Source organism: Magallana gigas, chromosome 4 (assembly GCF_963853765.1).
Source record: "Magallana gigas chromosome 4, xbMagGiga1.1, whole genome shotgun sequence".
NCBI classification, from domain to species: Eukaryota; Metazoa; Mollusca; class Bivalvia; order Ostreida; family Ostreidae; genus Magallana; species Magallana gigas.
In genome coordinates, this window is record NC_088856.1 from 23833512 (window position 1) to 23844150 (window position 10639).

At 31.5% G+C, this 10639-nt stretch overlaps 1 long non-coding RNA gene across 2 annotated transcripts; it reads right to left on the reverse strand.

Annotated features, from left to right (window-relative positions):
- Positions 1 to 1438: 1438 nt before the first annotated feature.
- Positions 1439 to 5705, reverse strand: LOC105330449 (uncharacterized). Of its 2 annotated transcripts, XR_010712997.1 has the most exons (6): positions 5273 to 5705; positions 3621 to 3663; positions 3219 to 3287; positions 3045 to 3072; positions 2792 to 2866; positions 1439 to 2540 (listed from the first exon to the last, which is right to left on the reverse strand). It is a non-coding gene; the product is annotated as an uncharacterized lncRNA (long non-coding RNA). The 2 variants fall into 2 exon arrangements; XR_010712996.1 differs by lacking the exon at positions 3045 to 3072 and having other exon boundaries at positions 5273 to 5701.
- Between the last annotated feature and the right edge of the window lie 4934 nt (positions 5706 to 10639).

Sequence of the window (10639 nt, forward strand, 5' to 3'; positions counted from 1 at the left end):
TTTGTGAAGTTGTTTTGCTAAGATAAAAAAATATTATTTCCTTCTACAATTTACCTTAAAGTGCTTCCTACTGAAAAGCATGTTATTCATTACAAAAAAACTAAGCAAGTCTTATGATAAAGTCCCATTCATATTTGATACAAACAAGTAGCCAACAGGTATTCTACTCCTGTCCAGCTTCTCTTGGTTACCTGTATCCTATCAATGTAAATACAACCCAACAAGAATTAGAAACCTGTCCAAATCTTCTTGATTACTTATTTTCCTTAAATGGAATGCAACCTAATAAATATTGGACACCTGTCCAAATCCTCCTGGCTATCTTTCTTTCTTAACTGGAATACGACCCAATGAAAATCGGACACCTGTCCAAATCCTCTTGGTTACTTGTCTTCCTTCAATGGAATACAACCCAATAGAAATAAGAAACCTGTACAAATCCCCCTGGCTACCTTTCTTCTCCAATTGGCATACAACCCAACAATAATTGGGCACCTGTACAAATGTTCTTGGCCACCTTTCTTCCCTAACTGGCATACAACTCAAAAAGAATCGGACACCTGTCCAAATCCTCCTGGCTATCTTTCTTCCTTTACTGGAATACAACCCAACAAAAGTCAGACACTTGTCCAAATCCTCTTGGTTACTTTTTCTTCCTTTACTGGAATACTACCCAATAAAAGTTGGACACCTGTCTAAATCTTCTTGGTTACCTTTCTTCCTTTACTAGAATACAACCCACTAAAAGTTGGACACTTGTCCAAATCTTCTTGGTTACCTTTCTTCCTTTACTGGAATATAACCCAACAAAAGTCGGACACTTGTCCAAATCCTCTTGGTTACCTTTCTTCTTTTACTAGAATACAACCCAATAAAAGTTGGACACTTGTCCAAATCTTCTTGGTTACCTTTCTTCCTTTACTGGAATATAACCCAACAAAAGTCGGACACTTGTCCAAATCCTCTTGGTTACCTTTCTTCCTTTAATACTAGAATACAACCCAATAAAAGTTGGACACTTGTCCAAATCCTCTTGGTTACCTTTCTTCCTTTACTGGAATATAACCCACTAAAAGTTGGACACCTGTCCAAATCCTCTTGGTTACCTTCCTTCCTTAACTATAATACAACTCAACAAGAATTGGACATGGTCTAAATCCTGTAGGTAACCTATTTTTCTCTAATTGAAATACAACCCAAAAAGATCTGGACACCTGGCTCTCCAAATCCTCTTTGTTACCTATCTTCCTTAACTGATATATAACTTAACAGATATTTGGAACATCTGTCGGCATTTTTCTTCAATATCTGTTCTCCTTCATTAGAATACAACCCAATCAGTAGAGGGCATTTATATAGCCCTTGTTTTGTACTGAAGATTCCTAATTAAATACGAGGAATTTATAACCACATTGAATCACAAGAACCAAATCTCACGAGATTTTAACATTTCGTTTTTATTTTTCAAAAAACAATTGGCATTCATAAGCATTATAAGCATTAAATAGTTCAAATATTTTTTGAACACTACATATCTGGTCTAGAAACCTTTACAAATATCAATTTATGATAGGTCAAGGTACATGTACCATCATTTTGCAACTACCTGGCTGTTATGCAAATGACAATTTAGCAATTAACAATTTTTCTAAGCATGAACCTTAAATAATTGCAACATGGCCACAGTTCAAGAAAATTCAAGCAATATAATGAAAATATTTTGTCCACAAACCTTCAATTCATCTACCACAAAGTATATGTAATTACCAAACTAAGAGGTGTCAACTTTCTTTTGTTTTTATCTTCAAAACACAGAAAGATAATAATCTAGGCTTTGATACAAAGATATATTTATGACAAAGGGCAAACGGTGTCTTAAATAAATCAAGTGCTTAGTTACAAAAATTGGCAATCAGTTCCTTTAATAAAAGAAGTTCTCATCAAATGAAGAAAATCCATGAAAATACTACAAATAATTGTATACTACCATACTGCTAAATAAATTGCAATCTTGCAATAATTTGACTTGATCAAACAAAATTCTCATCAAATGTCCAATTAAATGAAAATGTACTTTTGAATGATAACATTCTCAAACTGATTACATCCTTTCTAAAAAGATACAATGCATGTCTTTCTCACAATAAAAGAAATTACCATTGATTCAATTTCAGTGAAAAGTATGGTAAACGGTGATGAAAATGAAAAAAAATTGTCTCAAAACTAAAAAAATAAAAATTCACTGTAATAAGAGCAAGGAGGAAGATGAAAACAAACATCATTACATAATTAAGTTTTGCTGTAGATTTTAGATCCAAAAACTGTCAAGGTGGTTTTATTTTTTATTTTTTTTGGGGGGGGGGGGGGGGGGCAGACTCCACACTTTCTTCTTTAGAGTTTCCCATAGCTTATTATATTAGCTCTGCTTTCCTCTATCCACATATTTTAAGTTATTCTTCCTGGAGTGGTGTTCGAGATCAGACATTCTCTGAAATATTCCTTAACCTCCTCCAGTTCAGCCTCCGTCCATTTCATTCATGCTGCAATGAAACAAATTTGTACGTCACATAAAATATGTTAATTAAATAAAGATAGAAAATAAAATAACTCAAATCATATCTTAACAAGGACTGAAACACACACTTGGCCTCATTTACAATTAATTACTTTGCACACAAAGTTTGACTGATAATATCCTGTTTGGATGGAGTTTGAAATTAGAAAGGTTAATTGAATTAATAGATTAACTCAAATCAGTCATGTGGTATGATATGAAGAAAAAAATATTTACTAGATGAGGAGGTTTTCTTTCCTCGAAGTGATGTATCCTCTTATTCATCTTCCTGTATGTCTTCTTCTTCTATCACTACAAGAAAGTTTTATTCAATTAATTGCAACTGAAAAGTGCTTTTTTCCCAATTTATCAAGTTCCAGAAACCAAATTTTCAAACACCTTTACAACAAACGGTTTACATCTAACTGTTCATCAAAGGAATATAATTATGATGGTGTAAACAAGCAAGCAGTAAAAAACTGTTCATTACAATTTTTTTTCCTTTGTCTGCATTCACACTGAAATATTAAGAAAATTAAATACAGGAATCCATTTCTCAAAACTTTTGAAATAGCAAATTAATGTGCTTTTCACTTGAAGATAACATGCATTAAGATGTTTCTAAGAAAAGAAAAAAAGCACAAAAAATATTACATAAACTTACTTTATTCCGTCAAGGAACATGCTCCTGGCCACCTAACACCCCCATCCAGGAGAAGAGCTACAGCATCTCCTGAAATACAAGGAAATCGATTAAAAAAAAATTCATAAGGCTTGATCATTGTGTCATGCTTCTGCTTAAATTCAAGCCAAGGTTACATTCACTATTTATTTGATGTACACCTGTCAGTGTTCTAACCATAGAAACCAAACTTCTTGTTTCTTTATGGCCATTTAATCTAGAGTTTAAAATGCAAACACACAAATACACATGAATTTACAAGTGTAAGATACCAACAATCATAGCAGCTTGGTCCTCACAACACGCTACTGCCATGTTCTTTACCTTCAATTTACTACAGAAAGTAAAATATTTAATGTGGCACGTATCATTATATGCTCTTACCTTAAAATTAGCACATCTTTTGTTCTCTTGGTAGTTGATCCACCTGTGCATAATAAAAATGCAAATATATCTCTATATTTATACTTATAATGGACTTAGTTACTGATTCACGATATCCAACAAAAAAATTGGACAAGCGATTTATTAATATTATTTTACCCAACAATGTATTCATCGTCAAAAATATACAAGATGTTAGCATAGTATAAAAATTCATAATCCACATTTACGATTTCTCACTTTCATAAATAATATAGTTTTTAATATATAGCCTGGTATAGTGTTAAATCTAGGATTTGAAAAGGGCATGTTAAATAATGGTGAAAAGGGCACTTTTCTCTGCGGTAAATATTATAAAACCTTGAAAGAGGCACCTTTTTTTGCGGTAATATTATAAATCATTAATCCTTGGAAACAAGCGTATTTTAAGAAAAATTTTGCATCGTAATCAAATGTGACCTCAAGATCTGTAATGAAACAATATTATTGTACAAAAAATGATTTGCTTTTGCATTCACATATTTTAAAAAAGTGTTATTCAATATTTTATTTTCATTTTTTTTCTCTCTTAAATTGATTTACATTTATTTTCATCCCTTAGAACAGTCTGACTAGTTTTAAAGTGTAATGCATTAAAAATTCTTTATTTCATTTAGGCTATATGTAAACTTAAACACATCTGTATCCAGTAATGAATCATAGGACAAGTATAATGTAGACAATATTCTCTTTTGAGAAGTAGACAGGCATAGCATGAGTGTAGACTATGCCTGTCCACTTCTCAATCAAAAGAAAATAAGTAGACAACTGATGGCAAAATTATTAAACCCTTTTTACCACAGAAATTTGGATATTGAAATTGTTATTTTAGGGTTTTTAAAAATCAAGTGGCATTAAAATCTGCAAAACAATATTGCAATCTTTTATTATGAATTAATTAAGTTTCTGCATTCTTCGAGAAGTGTAGTTACGTTTTTTGGGAAACAGAGAAAATTCTGGTTAATCTGACGATAGCTTAAAAGCTTAGAAAAGAATAGGAAAACTTCACATCTAGTTTTTTATTAAAATGTTTCTTTAGTCAAATCATGGTTTTAGATGCCTCGGTGTTGAAATTTCAAATTATCTCCATAAAATATATTCTTTTGTGTTAATTCTATTTTTTATAGATAACCTTACGATGTCTCAGTGTTAATCTAGCTTGTACAATTAGCCTACTAATTTCAAGGAGATAATACAGTTGTTATTTATCAAATTATTGCACCAGTAATTAGGTGTCAAATCACCCAATTACCAGGACAGCTGTGTATACCCCCTCAGCTTGGGCCTCTCTATAGTGTTTAACTGAATTGTCTATTGTCTCAGGTCACTCGTGCGTGAAGTCCAGCAAGTTCAGGTTTAACTTTGCAAAAAACAGAGGCTAGGACAATGGTGGTTTTGAATTGAATTTACTTTCAATAAAAAGGGCATCCGCTATTCAATGTATGTTAAGACGATCAAGACAGAGGAAATTCGAAACACACATAAGTCCTTTTATTACTATAATTATCCGAATGTAGTTCAAAATTGATTAATAAAGTAAAATATCCTTATGTTTGACAAAATGTATCAAAGCAAGACTTATTTTTAAAGTGTGAATAAATCGAGAAACTTACTTTTTGGATCTTGACCTCGTGCTCACTATGCCTTGCAGACGCCATTGTTGTTGTGTGTGATATCAAACGCTTGAAAGAACAAGATTAACGGAGGTTGCTTTTCGGATCTCTCGGGAGTTACTATGACCGCAGCTTAGCTAAATTTAGTGTTCCGAAAGTATGATATAGAAGCGAATACATGGTGCGTCCATAGAAGCAACTTTTTCAGACACTTTATTGGACAAGTCGCAGTGTCTAAGTTTTGTTGGGTACTAACTTTCATGTACCCAATTAAGGCATTTTAAGTAGATTAAGCGACACTTCCTCTTGGGTATACCCAATAAGAAAAAAGTACCCAATTAGTACCAATTAAGTATAAAAAGAACCCAATACATGCACTCTCGTAAACACGGACGGACAGACGGACGACGGACAAAATGTGATCAGAATAGCTCACTTGAGCTTTCAGCTCAGGTTAGCAAATAATGTTTCACATTTTCGTGTTAACTAAAAATCATTTCAATAACACAGTGTTTAATATTTCACGATTTTATTAATCGCTATGATTTTTTATTTCACGCTGCAATACAATAGACACAATCATTTAAGTATAAGCATTGGAACAATTTTCAAAACTAAAAATAATATTTTAATTAATATCACGAAAAAAACCAATTCGCAAACAATTCGCAAACATTGTGAAATTTAAACCATCGTGATAATTTACTGCATAAATGTCACGCAAAGAGTCCTCAGTGCACATCTGTGTCTGAAAATATATTTAACTGTGCTCGCCGGGCAATCTATTACATTTATGTCTTAAAAAGTTTGTAATTGCATTAAACTACAGTAACTCGAGTATATAAATATTATTTTTACATCTTTCGAGTATGATTCCATCCATTTTTTACGGAAACATTATAGTGAATTTATTTCATAGCTCTAGAGAATCTGCCAGGACTGAAATCTACACGCTCCGCTTATCGAGTAGTCGAAACATAGAACAATCTAAGGAAAATCACGAACTGCACGAAATAGCCATGATGATGCCAGATTCAAATTCTTAAAAAAGACGTTTCTTCTAGCTTACGTACTGATGTAATTTGGTGAATTCTACTTTTTACAATTATTCTATTCATTTTTTAAAAAATGTGAATATAAACAGGACAATTCCTTGGATGATGGTTAATGCAGGTTATAAAGGTAGACGCAGTGATCATTGCAGAAACATTTTTTTTTAATCTTGTTTACGCCTTTTTTCTGCAATGTCACCTTCATATCCCGCATGGATCACAACGAAATAGTGAAATCGTTTAAATACTCTCACCAACTTTGTGTTTTCTTTTATTAAAATTGTCATCCTAAAGAACATTGAGCATTATAACATATATTTATATCCAAGGTATTCTGTTGTTTGATTTTTCTTAGATACGCAAATATGAACATGTGAAATTTTAAAGATTTTTTTTAAACAGTTTTTATTTTTTAATTGATTTATTTGATATATTATAATATTCATAGATTGCTTTATCCATCAATATGGCTCAATAGTGTTTAAGTTATTTCTCAAATTAATAAAAAGTAACTTGATTATGATAGATATTGCTATGCGCAAGAAGAAAACATTGAAGTCAAATAGGCGAAACAATATGCATTTTTTTAATAAAGATATAATCTTACAATGTTATCAATTGTAGTAAACATAGACAAAAGTCACTGGAGGACTAAATCTCATGATCTACGGTTCATAAGCCTTATATTTCAAACATTGAGCTTTGATTATATGGGTGCAAATACTTTAATACTTTAACATTTAAATAGCCATCTTGTGATGTTGAGTCTCGAAAGTATTGATGTAGTGAGGTACTTTAAAGCCTTCAGAACATAGGGTTTTTTTGTTCTTTGAAATGTCAGAAACAAAAACTTAAGAAAATAAGTAGAATGGATAATGATCATAATGTAAAAATATTGATAAAATATTGAATTGATGAATTGCAGACGCCACTTGTGAGGCTCCGGCAAAACAACAACAGACAAGCAAACAGCAGCATCCAATGCAAACAAAAACACCAATCACGATTCCGGCAATGACTCCAACGCTTCTTTGAACAAAACAGTAGCTTTCATGTTTGGTATTGATATAACTCTTTTACAAATGTTGTTCCTCGTACATGAAAAGTGAAGTACGATACATGTGTATAAAATTATAGTTTTTCTATATGAAAAATAGTTGTGCATTTGCCAACTTACATAGATGTGGATTCAGTATCAGCGTTTGCTTCAGAAAAACACGCTCCGACTGTAAGTAAAATATGTATACACAAAGCTTTAAATTGATTAAAATAACAAATTTTACAAACATTTGACAGATTTTCGACTGCAAAAAATTGATTCTCTAAACATGATTCTTCTTCATCTTGACAAGTGTTCCTTTATTCAATGTCTAATTAATAACCTGTTCACTATGTTAACAGAAAAATAAAAGGTACATAAAAATCGGTGGTAACGAAACCACAACAACCAAATTGATATCTAGAAAAATCATAAAATTATGATTAATAATCGAAATTAAAATCAAATTTATGATAACACACATATATAAGAAAATCAGTGAAATATGAGAGTTGAATCAGGGGTACTAAGGCCCAAAAAAATTCTTCCCACCCCTGGGCGCCGCCATATTGGCATCCATTTTGTTTTTAAAAAGTTAGTTCGATCATTGATTGACTAGCACTTATCGATGTTAATTGACCTTTAACCCAATTAAAATGTCCCAGTCTTTCAAACGAAGGTATTCTGAATTAAAAGAAATAAAAGAGGAATCCAGATAAGTTTCATTTATAGTGTTTCAATCAAGAAACAGTGTAGTTTTACGTATGTCTTATCAAATTATCAGATTGAAAATAAAAACATTAACATCAAGGAACTGATCTTTTAGATACTGAATAAAGTATTCGCTTTTATTACCGCGGCATTTATATGAATTAAATTGATAAAGAATGAAAGAAGAAATAAAAAAGTTCAGAATTACGTAACTCTCGTCGCCTATTTCCGTAGACAAAACGTGTACGATTTACGTCTGAAACATAACGTCATAATGTCCACTGAGCACGCGACGTTTAAACTTTTTGGCTGATGATTTGAGTAGGAAACCAGGTGGATCATACTGTGTGCGTTCCAAATAAATTTTACTCTACAAAAATCAAACTGACCTGTGTTAAATCTGCGCTCGGTCCAACGGTCACACCGTTTACATATTATTTATCATGAAAACACGAGAGTTCTATTTATTAGTTTTGTCAAACGAGGAACAAGGCGCGATAAATTTGGTTTTAAAGAATATCAAAGTAAGTGTTTCTTATCAATATCAGTTAAAATAAATATATTAAATAATTTTCCTTAAAAATAAAATTAGTGTGAAAATTTTTGTGAAGATCTTCATAAATTATATTCACATTCACCACAGAAAAAAACATGATATTTTAAAGCTCTTAATTTCATAACACTCACCCAAAAGACAAATGATACAACACTTAATCGTTAAATCCATTTCTAAACGTAATCAGATTGGCCTTTGGTAGTTTCTTCCAAAGCTTTAAGTATGTAATACTATGCTCTTTAACGTCATCGCATCCATGGAAACTTACAGAGGAACTCTTCTCTTCCAAATATAATGTATTTGGAGAACTATTCAGAAAAAGATAACATTTTGGGATAAAGGCGTTGCATATGTATCAATTATCGTGGAGGACCTCTAAAGTCTTTAAAAGCTCAGTAAAGAATGGTTTGTACCTTTATCAGTTTTCAAACGAACTTTACTAAAGGTCACAACACAATATAGAAGTACATTCCAAAAACATTTTTTAGATTACATTCCAGGTCACTCGCTGAAATATGTATCATGTGCAAAGATCTAGTATAGTGTTTCAAAATTAGCATTCTGGAAATGTCAGACATTTTTTTTTTAAATTTATATCTAAATTGCTTTTTTTTTTACAAGCTATGCATTTGCAGGAGATTTAAATCAAAGAGTCATTTTCTGCTACTTTTAACCTCAAGGATAACAATGAAATAGTTTAAACTATATAACACTTTAACAGGACAATTTTGATCATATCTAAAAAGTTGCTTTAGCTACTGCTTAAAAACTAACGTTGTGAGAAGACGTTTAAAAAACAACAAAAAAGTATTCTTGGAACCTACAGTATTTGACTCCTGGGATTAAAGTAAATTTCAAAACGTTAATTGGGCTTTATAAGAATGCATCCAGTTATATTTAAAAAGCTTCTTTTATTCTCCCTAAAGTTGTCGAGGATTTTGTAAGAAAAGGGATTTCAATAATGATTATTGAACAAGAATGAATTTAATTCAAAAAACTTTTTGCCGATCAACATACAATGCAACAATGCGAAATCATACTTATTGATATGATAAATCTAGTACGTGAAATTTAAAAGTTGTATCAAAAAGAAAAATCGGACACACGGGCGCACAAAGTGGAAACGGCTCCGACTGATATAGGAAAGGCAGGTCCTAACCTGAAGGTTCGGACCAGATGCATACATGGTTGATTTGCATTCGTATGATAAAAAAAATAAAACAATATAATGTTTTATTCAGAAATATAATTGATGCAAGGACATCTAATCCATTCTTTTTAAACAACGAAATATAGACACAAATTGTTGCATAAAATTTAATGTATCCATATTATTTTGTTTAGGGTGCTTTCTTAATGAAAAAGAATACGTTGTATTTGTGATCTCAGTACGGCATTATATACAAAATTTAGTTATCCCTCTTTGTATGATGTTTCAAGCTTGATGGTAGAATCTCATAACAATATGAACATGAATTCTTTCAAATATATGCATCATGTCACACAATTGTTGTATAAGTGAATTTACTCGTGGATCGTGGAATGTGGATGTAAACGCTTGTGGTCCAAATATTATACTGGGAAAACAACCTAGAACCTCCTTTAAGACAAATATTAAAGTTTTCATCCTCACTTATTTCACAAATCGATGAAACAAACTGCTGTTCAAAATGCTCCCACGGTGTTACTTTTGAAATAAACCTATCTGACACGTTCACGAGTACTATTAGATCAGTATTTTAAAATAGAAAATAAGATAATTATAGTTTACTATTAATAATTTTCGAACGTTCATATAGCTTGTTTAATAAAGCAGCAAAAGTCAACCAATTCATCTTTAACCAGTGTTGGACGGTTCATCATTTTCGTATCAGTTAAAATATATAAGAAAGTTCGATGGGAGATCGGAGATGATTAAAGGTATATGTGGCGTATTTTGAGTAAAATTTTTGACATGAGTTTGAGTAAAAGTATACATAATGCTTCTTATAATTAATCGTTTTACAAAA